Here is an 8,912-nt window from a genome sequence, read left to right as displayed (position 1 = left end):
TTTAATCCCACAGTTTTGCCAACTTTATTTATTAGTTCTCCTTTCTTTTTTATGTAGTCCACAGAAGATTTTTTTGTACACTCTACATAGAAGATCATATTTAATGTGACTATAGACAGTATGACTTCTTTCTTTCCAATCAGAATGTTTTTATTTATTTATCTTGCCTTATTACCTAGTGAGAAGTTCTAGCAAATTGTTGAATAGAAACAGTGAGAACGAATTTCCTTGACATATTCCTAATCTTTGGAGGAAAGCATTCAAGCTTCTACTGTAAGATATGTAGTAGGTTACTCTTGCCCTTTATCAGATTGATATTAGTGTATTTCTAATCTGTAGGGGCTGTAATTTTTTAAATGCCTTTTCTGCATATACTGAGATATTTTCTTTCTAAGTTGGTTAAATGGTGAATTACATTCATTGATTTTCTAATGTTAAACCAATCTTGCATTCGTGGGATAAACCTCACTGGGTCACGGTACATTACAAATCTTGAGTAATGTTGAATTTGATCTGCTTAAATTTGGTTAACAACGTTTGCATTTATATTCCTGAGAGATATTAGTATGCAGTTGTCTTGCTTTGCAATGTGTTTGGTCTTATCAGAGTAATGCTGGCTTCCTAAAGTGAAGTAGGAAACAGTCCCTCCGCTTCAGTTTTCTGAAAGGATTTGTTTAAATTGGTGTCATTTGTTCTTTCAAGTTGGTTAGAATGGACCAACAAGTGAAATTTGTTAAAAACCTTTGTTAAAAATGTTTTCAGTTGCAAGTTCAATTTCTTTAACAGATACAGGACAATTCAGGTTGTCTATTTCTTCTTGAGTAAATACAGGTCATTTGTGTCTTTTGTGGAGTTTGTACATCTCATTGACGTTGTCAGATTTATTGGCGTATCGCTCCTGGTACCGATCACTTATGTAGTCCTCTTTTCTCCCTAATCTTTCTGGCTAGAGGTTCATCGATTATACTGATCTTCCCAAAGAACCAGTTTGTTATTTTATTGATTTACTCTATTTTTCTGCTTTCTTTTCCATTGACTTTTAATCTGATCTGTATTGTTTTCTTTCAACTACTTATTTGTGTTTAATGTGCCCTTTTTAAAAGTTTTTTAAGGCAAAACAAGTAAGACTATTGATTGGAAACTTTTCTTTTTCAAGTTTTATTTAATTGATTGGAACTAAAAAGAAAGACCCTTCTCTCCCTCCCTTCTTTTTCCTTAAAGTCTGAAGTTGTGCTCAGGCACCAGAATTCCTAGTGCACCCCTGGAAGCCACTGCGTTTAAGAGTTTGAGGGAAGATATAAATGATTGTGATGGGAGGGGCCAGGTGTTCTTTGACCTAAGAAACAAACAGTAATTAAATAGGACTCTTAGCCTCCCTAACATCCGTGAAGGTAATACATTGTCATTCTACTTTGACCCTTGCACTGCCTGTGTCTTCTGAAAACTGATCAAGTGGCTTATTGTAGACGGAACACGAAAAATAGTGTTAAAACAGTAAAAATCCAAGTTCAGGAGGGCAGAGGGAGGTTACTTTCAGGCAGAGTCCTTCTCATAATTACTGACTGTGATGGGCATACAGCTGATGGTAAAGCAACATGGGGGTTTGGCATTGGGGAGTTCCCTGCAGAATTATCGAGGGTTTTTTTCCCCCACGTGCAAAAAAATGCAGAGATGGACAAGACCCCCACCCAAACTAATAATTGATCATTGGCTGGAGCAAGACATGCTGTGCAGAGACAATGGTTCTCTACGTTTACTGCATATTAGAATTGACTGGGGAGATTTGGCAAATGCAGAGATCCAGCCACACCCCCTATGAACTCAATCAAAAGCTCTAAGCATGGGACCCAGGCATCTGCATTTTAAAAAACTCCCCTAGGTGATTCCCAAGCACAGCATCTGGGAACCATTGTCCTAAGAGGGACCTCCAAGAATGAAGATACAGAATCAAAAACTCCCCCAAAATCCCTGATGGAATTAAGGGATGGAATGGCCTTCTCCCTCAATCCAGAGAGAACCACAAGTGGCAGGGACAGGACCTTCATCACAGATTACAGCTATAGTTATAATCTTTGACATACGTATGTATGAATTGTCCACAAACACCCCCTCCTCCTCTAGCCGCAGAGGCAGTTAGGAAGGTCAAAGATATTTAGCTTTCTAGGCTGTCGTGAGTCATTCAGACGATCAGTCAACAGCTATGCAGCCCAAGTGCGGAGGGATTAGAGCCTCAGCATGCGAAGTTTTTTGTTTCACTGAAGTCGAGACAGGAGATGCTCCTTGCCCTCTACAGGGAGTTGATTAAGTGATAAACGGTTTGGGATAAAGGGCTCCTGCAGAGAACTTAACTAACACACAAATGCTCTCTTGAAATGTGACAGTCACGGTTATATGAGGTTAGAGAAGGGACCAGAGACGTCATTGAGGGCTTCGTGGAAACGGTCTCAGCTGGGCTGGCCGACCCTGGGAAACAAGGGGGTTTCCTGACCCTGCACAGTTTTTGATGCTGTGGCCTTCTGAAGAATGGAGGTTATAACTTGGATTATTTCAACAAATACTTACTTATATTTTAAACTTCTTATATTTCAAAGAGATTGCATTCTTTTGGGAGAGACAAGTTGTATTACAAATAAACAATCTATAGCCACGTGTATATTCACATTTATATGTTTGCATGATGTCGGGAGCAGGGTGAGGAGAAGGAAGAAGAATGACATTATTTTAGATAGGGTGTTCTGAGAAAGCCTCTTTCTTTTTCTTGTTTTTCTTTTTTACATTTTTTTATTGAGTTATAGTCATTTTACAATGTTGTGTCAAATTCCAGTGTAGAGCACAATTTTTCAGTTATCCATGAACATACATATATTCATTGTCACATTTTTTTTCACTGTGAGCCACCACAAGGTCTTATATATATTTCCTGTGCTACACAGTATAATCTTGTTTATCTATTCTGCATATGCCTGTCAGTATCTACAAATTTTGAAACCCCAGTCTGTCCCTTCCCATCCGCCGCCCCCTTGGCAACCACAAGTTTGTATTCTATGTCTATGAGTCTGTTTCTGTTTTGTATTTATGATCTTTTTTTTTTTATAGATTCCAAATATGAGTGATCTCATATGCTATTTTTCTTTCTCTTTCTGGCTGATTTCACTTAGAATGACATTCTCCAGGGACATCCATGTTGCTGCAAACAGCATTATATTGTCGATTTTTATGGCTGAATCGTATTCCATTGTATAAATACACCACATCTTCTTTATCCAGTCACCTGTTGATGGACATTTAGGGTGCTTCCATGTCTTGGCTACTGTAAACAGTGCTGCTATGAACATTGGGGTGCAGGTGTCTTTTTGAAGTAGGGTTGAGAAGACCTCTTTCCTGATACTGCGATGTTTGGAATTTGACGGAGGTAAGGAAATAAGCCAAGAGAAACCTCTAGAGGAGGACACACTAGGCAGGTGGGAAGCAAGTTCCAGGGACATTTCAAAGCGGCTAGAGCTTCGTGTTCTGGGGGCTGCTGGGAGCGGTCATGATCGGGTTGGTTAAGAGACAAGGCTGCAAAGGGACCAGATCATCACTACCCAATGCCGAGAGCTTTGAAAGTCATTGAATGGACCTTGGCTTTTGTTCTAAGATGGGAACCACTTGAAAGCTTTGATGAAAACAATGGCTTGATTTGACTTGGGTTAAAGGATTACTCTGCCTGCTGTGTGGACCAGCACAGAGGAAGGGAGCTCAGTAGGCAGGTGCATTAGTTTCCTAGGGTTGGATAACAAATTACCAGGAAACAATACTAGGCAGCTTAAAACAAAAGAAATTTGTTCTCACAGTGCTGGAGGCAAGAAGCCTGAAATCAGGGTGACTCTGTCCGGAGACTGCTGAGGGAGAATGTATTTCATGCCTTTTTTTTTTTAGCTTCCAGTGGCGGCCAGCAGTCCTTGGTGCTCATTGGATTGAGGGAGAATCTCTGTCTTCCTCGTCCCATGGCCTTCCTTTCTGGGCCTCTTTTTATTTGTACTTTTATAAAAATAATTGTCAGTGGATTTAGGACCATTGTAAGCCCAAAAGTCTCAAGATCCGCAACTAAATTACATTGGCGAAGACGCTTACTCCAAAGAAGTTTGTTTGGTGAGGCTCCAGGAGGACGCCTGTTTCAGGGGAGTCGCTATTCAGCCCAGTACAGGGGATGTTTGAGATTTTTTTTTTTTGAGAAGAAACAACCAATAAAATAATTTTCTTGACTTATATTTCTGTGTTTCAATGAGTAGAGAGATAATATGTTGAAAAAATATAGACTAGAAAGTATGGACTAGAAATTAGGAGACTCAGTTCCAGACTGCCTCTCCATCCTGTGTGCCCTTGGGCAAGTCATTTTGAAGGAAGATTAATAAAATGGCTACGCTTAGGGCCACTGGTGGTTTATTCTTCTGCTCGCCCTTAAAACTGGTCACTGACCTGACCGACTGGCTGCTACTCGCAGCTCCAGGCCCATTGTTAAAACTAAAGCTATTGATCGTACTGGTTCTACTTTATTCGGGCAGTCAAAAGCTGTAATTCTGCTTGGTCTCTGAGTCAGTCTCCAGGGAGAAGGTCACAGGACTGTAACCTTACAAAATAGCCCGAATTACCGAGAAGACCACACCTTGAGTGCTTACAAAGATAAAAAGATCTAACCGCTGGCCTCTATAGAACTGGTCACCTGGAGACATCAGTGACTGCCATTGTAAGTCTTCTGATGAGAAAATGATTCTGTTGATTGTTATCAAAGGATGCTTTATTGTTTGAGCTATGGCTGTATAACCACCCCCTCCATCCCCAAGGTGGGCTCACAGTTTTGAAGGCACTAGCCTGCTGTGGGTCTCCTTTGCCCGACAAAGCAATAAAATTGCCTCTTTCCTTCTAATCTCCAAGCCCTTGTCTCTGGGTTATTTGGCTCCTCAAGGACGGGGGCCGATCTTTCGGCAACTATGAGGACAAACTGTGCCAGATATTAAGATGTATTATGAAGCTACAAGTAATTAAAATATTGTTGTCTGACACATGAAAAGACAGATCAGTAGAGAAAAAAAATAGATCCAATACATGTACAATTTTAGTTGCATATGTATGTGTGTTTAATATGTATATATACATATTATAAGTTAATATTTCAAATCATTGGAAAATAATTGGATTATTTAACCAATGGTATTGGAAACACTGAGTAGCCACCTGGGAAAATAAATTGATTACTCTTTCACATCTTCCAGCAAAATATATTCTAAATGGTTTAAAAATGTAAACATAAAAAAAAATAAAAATGCTGAGAAAGTTCTAGTTTTTCTTTAAATATTCTTGGAATTGGTTAAGACATTTTTGAGTAATACCCACAGAATTCAGAAACCACTAAAAAAAATATTGAAAAATGCAACCACATCAGATTAAAGCATTTCTTTGTGGCAAGAGAACATCAGACAGTAATCATATTGCTAATTTCCTTAGCACCACAAGTCAATACCGGGGAGGGCAGTGAATTACTAGAAAACTGGGCAAAAATATGACCAGATGTTCACAGGATAAGAAATATGAATGGTTTTAACATTTATGTAAAGATATTCAACTTAGACTCAGTCATAATAATAGAAATGCAAACTAAAACTTTAAAAAAAAGAAAAAGAAAGTTTAATAAAAATGGCGCCGATTGAGAGTGTAGGGGACCAACCCTCTGTCACACTGTAGGTGGAATATATTGATGCAATTGTCCTGGAGGGAAATTGAGTGAAGCAATATATCTTTCAAAATTAAAAACTGATTTAAGCTTTGGCCCACTAGTGCTTGTGGGGCCAACTGACATCCTTCAAAGTCCAATGACCCCCATTTCTGGGCTCTCAGATGCCTGCCCGTGATCCCTCAATGGATAAATTACATTCTTTCCCGGACGTGTTTCCGCTAACAGACGAACAGCCCTAGGAAGTGCCTAATATCACAACAGCTCAAGCTGGTTCATTTCAGCCCACTGTATCAGAGTCACAAACCCCAGCACCCTTCACAGACCCTACACTTCTCACCTCGCCTACAGCTAACCACCTACAACTCGTGCACAAGCCAATCAGGCACCTTGTGACCTGACCTTATAAAAGACCCCCAAACTGACCCTTGGTGCTCACACAGTCACCTCTCATCTGTGTGGCCCGCTGCTGTCTATGGCAGTGTACCCCTGATCCCCTAATAAACTCCCTTACTAGTCTCCTTCATCTCTGCTAAATTCTTTTACCAACCCGCTTCACCGTGTCATCAGCCCACTGCTGCCCTGTGTCCCACGACAACACTTCTAAGGTTTTATCCTGCGTATAAACTCTTACATGTGCAAAGTGATAAATGCACACTGATATTAATTATAGCAGTGTTTGTACTAACAAAATATCGAAAACAAATTTAATACAGTGAAGAGTTAAATTATGCTATGTCACTATACTGTTGTACGCTGTTATTTCAAAAAGAAGGAGCTTCATATGTTCATGTGTTATGGAAACCACAGGCCAGCCAAGAAACAAGCACCACTCGGAGGGTTGGAGTACTCAGATGTATTACGCTGGCGGGCTCAGAGGGGCTTCTGCTCTGAAGCTCTGAGCACCTCCAAGACGTGCACATGAGGTTTTACAGGGTTAAGTACAAGCTTGGGGTATTTGGCCAACAGGCATGGAACGGCTTTAGCAGCATCATTATCACAAAAGTGGAGGCAGGGAGGCAGCAAACCAACATTCCAAAGCCAGATATGTATCTTTGAAAATCCAGCTGGCTAGCAAAAAACATGAACAGCAAACCAACACTAATTAACCTAGATTTACAAGTTAGTCCAGCAGAACTCAGATCAGTATTCCAATACTTAGATTTGTGAGTTATCTTGTTAGCCCAGCCCGGCTTTTCCTTCACACATGTATTGATTTGGGAAGACCTCCTAAAAATATACTAAGTCAAATGATTACAGACCGTATGTATTTTTTTTTACCACCTGAGTGTGGGGAATGGAAAGAATCACATGTTTTAAATGCATTGACCATTCCTAGTCGGACCCTCAGAAACTACTATTAGTAAGTGCTCTGGGTCAGGGAGCTGGGCTGCTGAGGGACAGAGGTAGCGTTACCTGAAAACTGGGTTCGCCTCTTGGTGGGTGTGGAGCCAGAAGGCACCATCGAGGCAAGATCAAGAGAAGGAAGGATTCATCGCTTGAAGCAAGTAAGGACACCAGGAATCTTTCCCAAAGCAAGTGCTTCTCCCAACAGCAAAATTGGGGAAGTTTTGCACGAAAGGTACATACATATTCATGAAGGGGCTTGAACAGAGGAGAATTGAGTGGAGAATTCAGCATCGAACTGGGGCAGAGGTTGACAGAGTCCATAAACAATCTATGGTTACTGGGGAAAGGGGTGGAAAGGAATGATTTTGGGAGTTTGAGATTTGCAAATGTTAACCACTATATATGAAAATAGATTTAAAAAAAGCAAAATTTCTTCTGTATAGCACAGGGAACTATATTTAATGTCTTATAATAACCTTTAATGAAAAAATACGAAAATGAATATATGTGTGTGTATGCATGACTGGGACATTGTGCCGTACACCAGAAATTGGCACATTGTAACTGACTGTGCTTCAATAAAAAAATAAATTAAAAAAAAAAAAGGTTGATGAAGTCTAAGATTCAGTTGACTGAAGTCAGGAGGGTCAACATCATCCTTCCATCCTCCACCTGGGCGGGGCCCTGGTTCCTGCAGGACTCAAAGATAAGCATCAGTCTGTTTTGTAAATTCTCTGAGGAGGAAAGAGGACTCTGTTTTATCACTGAACTGCTGTTTCTTGCCAGCCCTTCCTTTGTTCCTGCATTCCCTCCCCTCCCTTAAGATCATTAATTACTGAGCCCAGTTCAAAGGCAAACACTGCGGCCTGGCTTAGATCACAAAATGGCTTAGACCCCCAACTGGCTTCTCTTATGTCAAGAAAACCATGCCTGGTTCTCTTCCTCTGGGGCCCCCCTTTGCTCTCTGCTTACAGTAGGAGGGAGACAGCCTTTGCATGGTTGCCCCTTACACACCCTTTAAAATTTGTACATACGCATAAATTGTTTAAAAATAAATACAAATAATATTTTAACATTGTCTTATTTGAATCTTTGTCCCCAAAGAAATAAGTCCCCAAATGAGATGTTTGCATTGAAAATGATTAGAGTTGGAAAAATGGAACATGGAGGAAATATTTATGGATTTGGATCTGAGGAAGGCAAGTCTGAAGTCAGCGTCTTCAATTACGTGGAGACACGAATGACAACCATCTGTGTCGCATCTCTGCTAAGCCTGCAGCAAGGAGGAAGTAGGGCAGAAGGGACTGGAGTTACAAACAAGAAGATCTTTACAGAGATCTTGGCTCTGGGTCTGAGCTTCTAATTAGGTCACTGGACTACGCTCTCCGAGGGGAGTTGCTTAACGGTCTCTTCGTTATTCTGTTTCCATATCATCTTCACCAAACACGCAACAAATGACAGTTTCCCTGACAGCTCTGATTTCTGCCTGAGGCAAGAGAGCTGCAGGGGGGGACTGCAGGACAGTGAAGGCTGAGGAAGACGTGTAGGTTACTGCGGGGCGGCAGGAATCGGCCAGACCTGCTCTCCTGATGGGGCAGGACCCAGCACTTAGGAGCCAGGCAGAGTGGCCTCCAGGCAGGAAGGCGCACTCAAGACAGAGCCACAGAGTTGAGCTTGGGAAGTGTTGGGCCAACTGATGCCCCTCAAATTCCAACGACCCCCATTCCTGGGCTCTCAGAGCCTGACACTCTTTACTGGGCGTGTTGTCCGCAACAAACTAATAGCCCCAGGTAATGCCTACCTGATCAGAGTCAAACCCCACGGCCCTTCACTGGACCCTAAACCTCTTACC

The sequence above is a fragment of the Camelus ferus genome, chromosome 31 (genome assembly GCF_009834535.1).
Source record: "Camelus ferus isolate YT-003-E chromosome 31, BCGSAC_Cfer_1.0, whole genome shotgun sequence".
NCBI lineage: Eukaryota > Metazoa > Chordata > Mammalia > Artiodactyla > Camelidae > Camelus > Camelus ferus.
The sequence above is the reverse complement of the archived record's forward strand: the minus strand, read 5'-3'. Positions refer to the sequence as shown.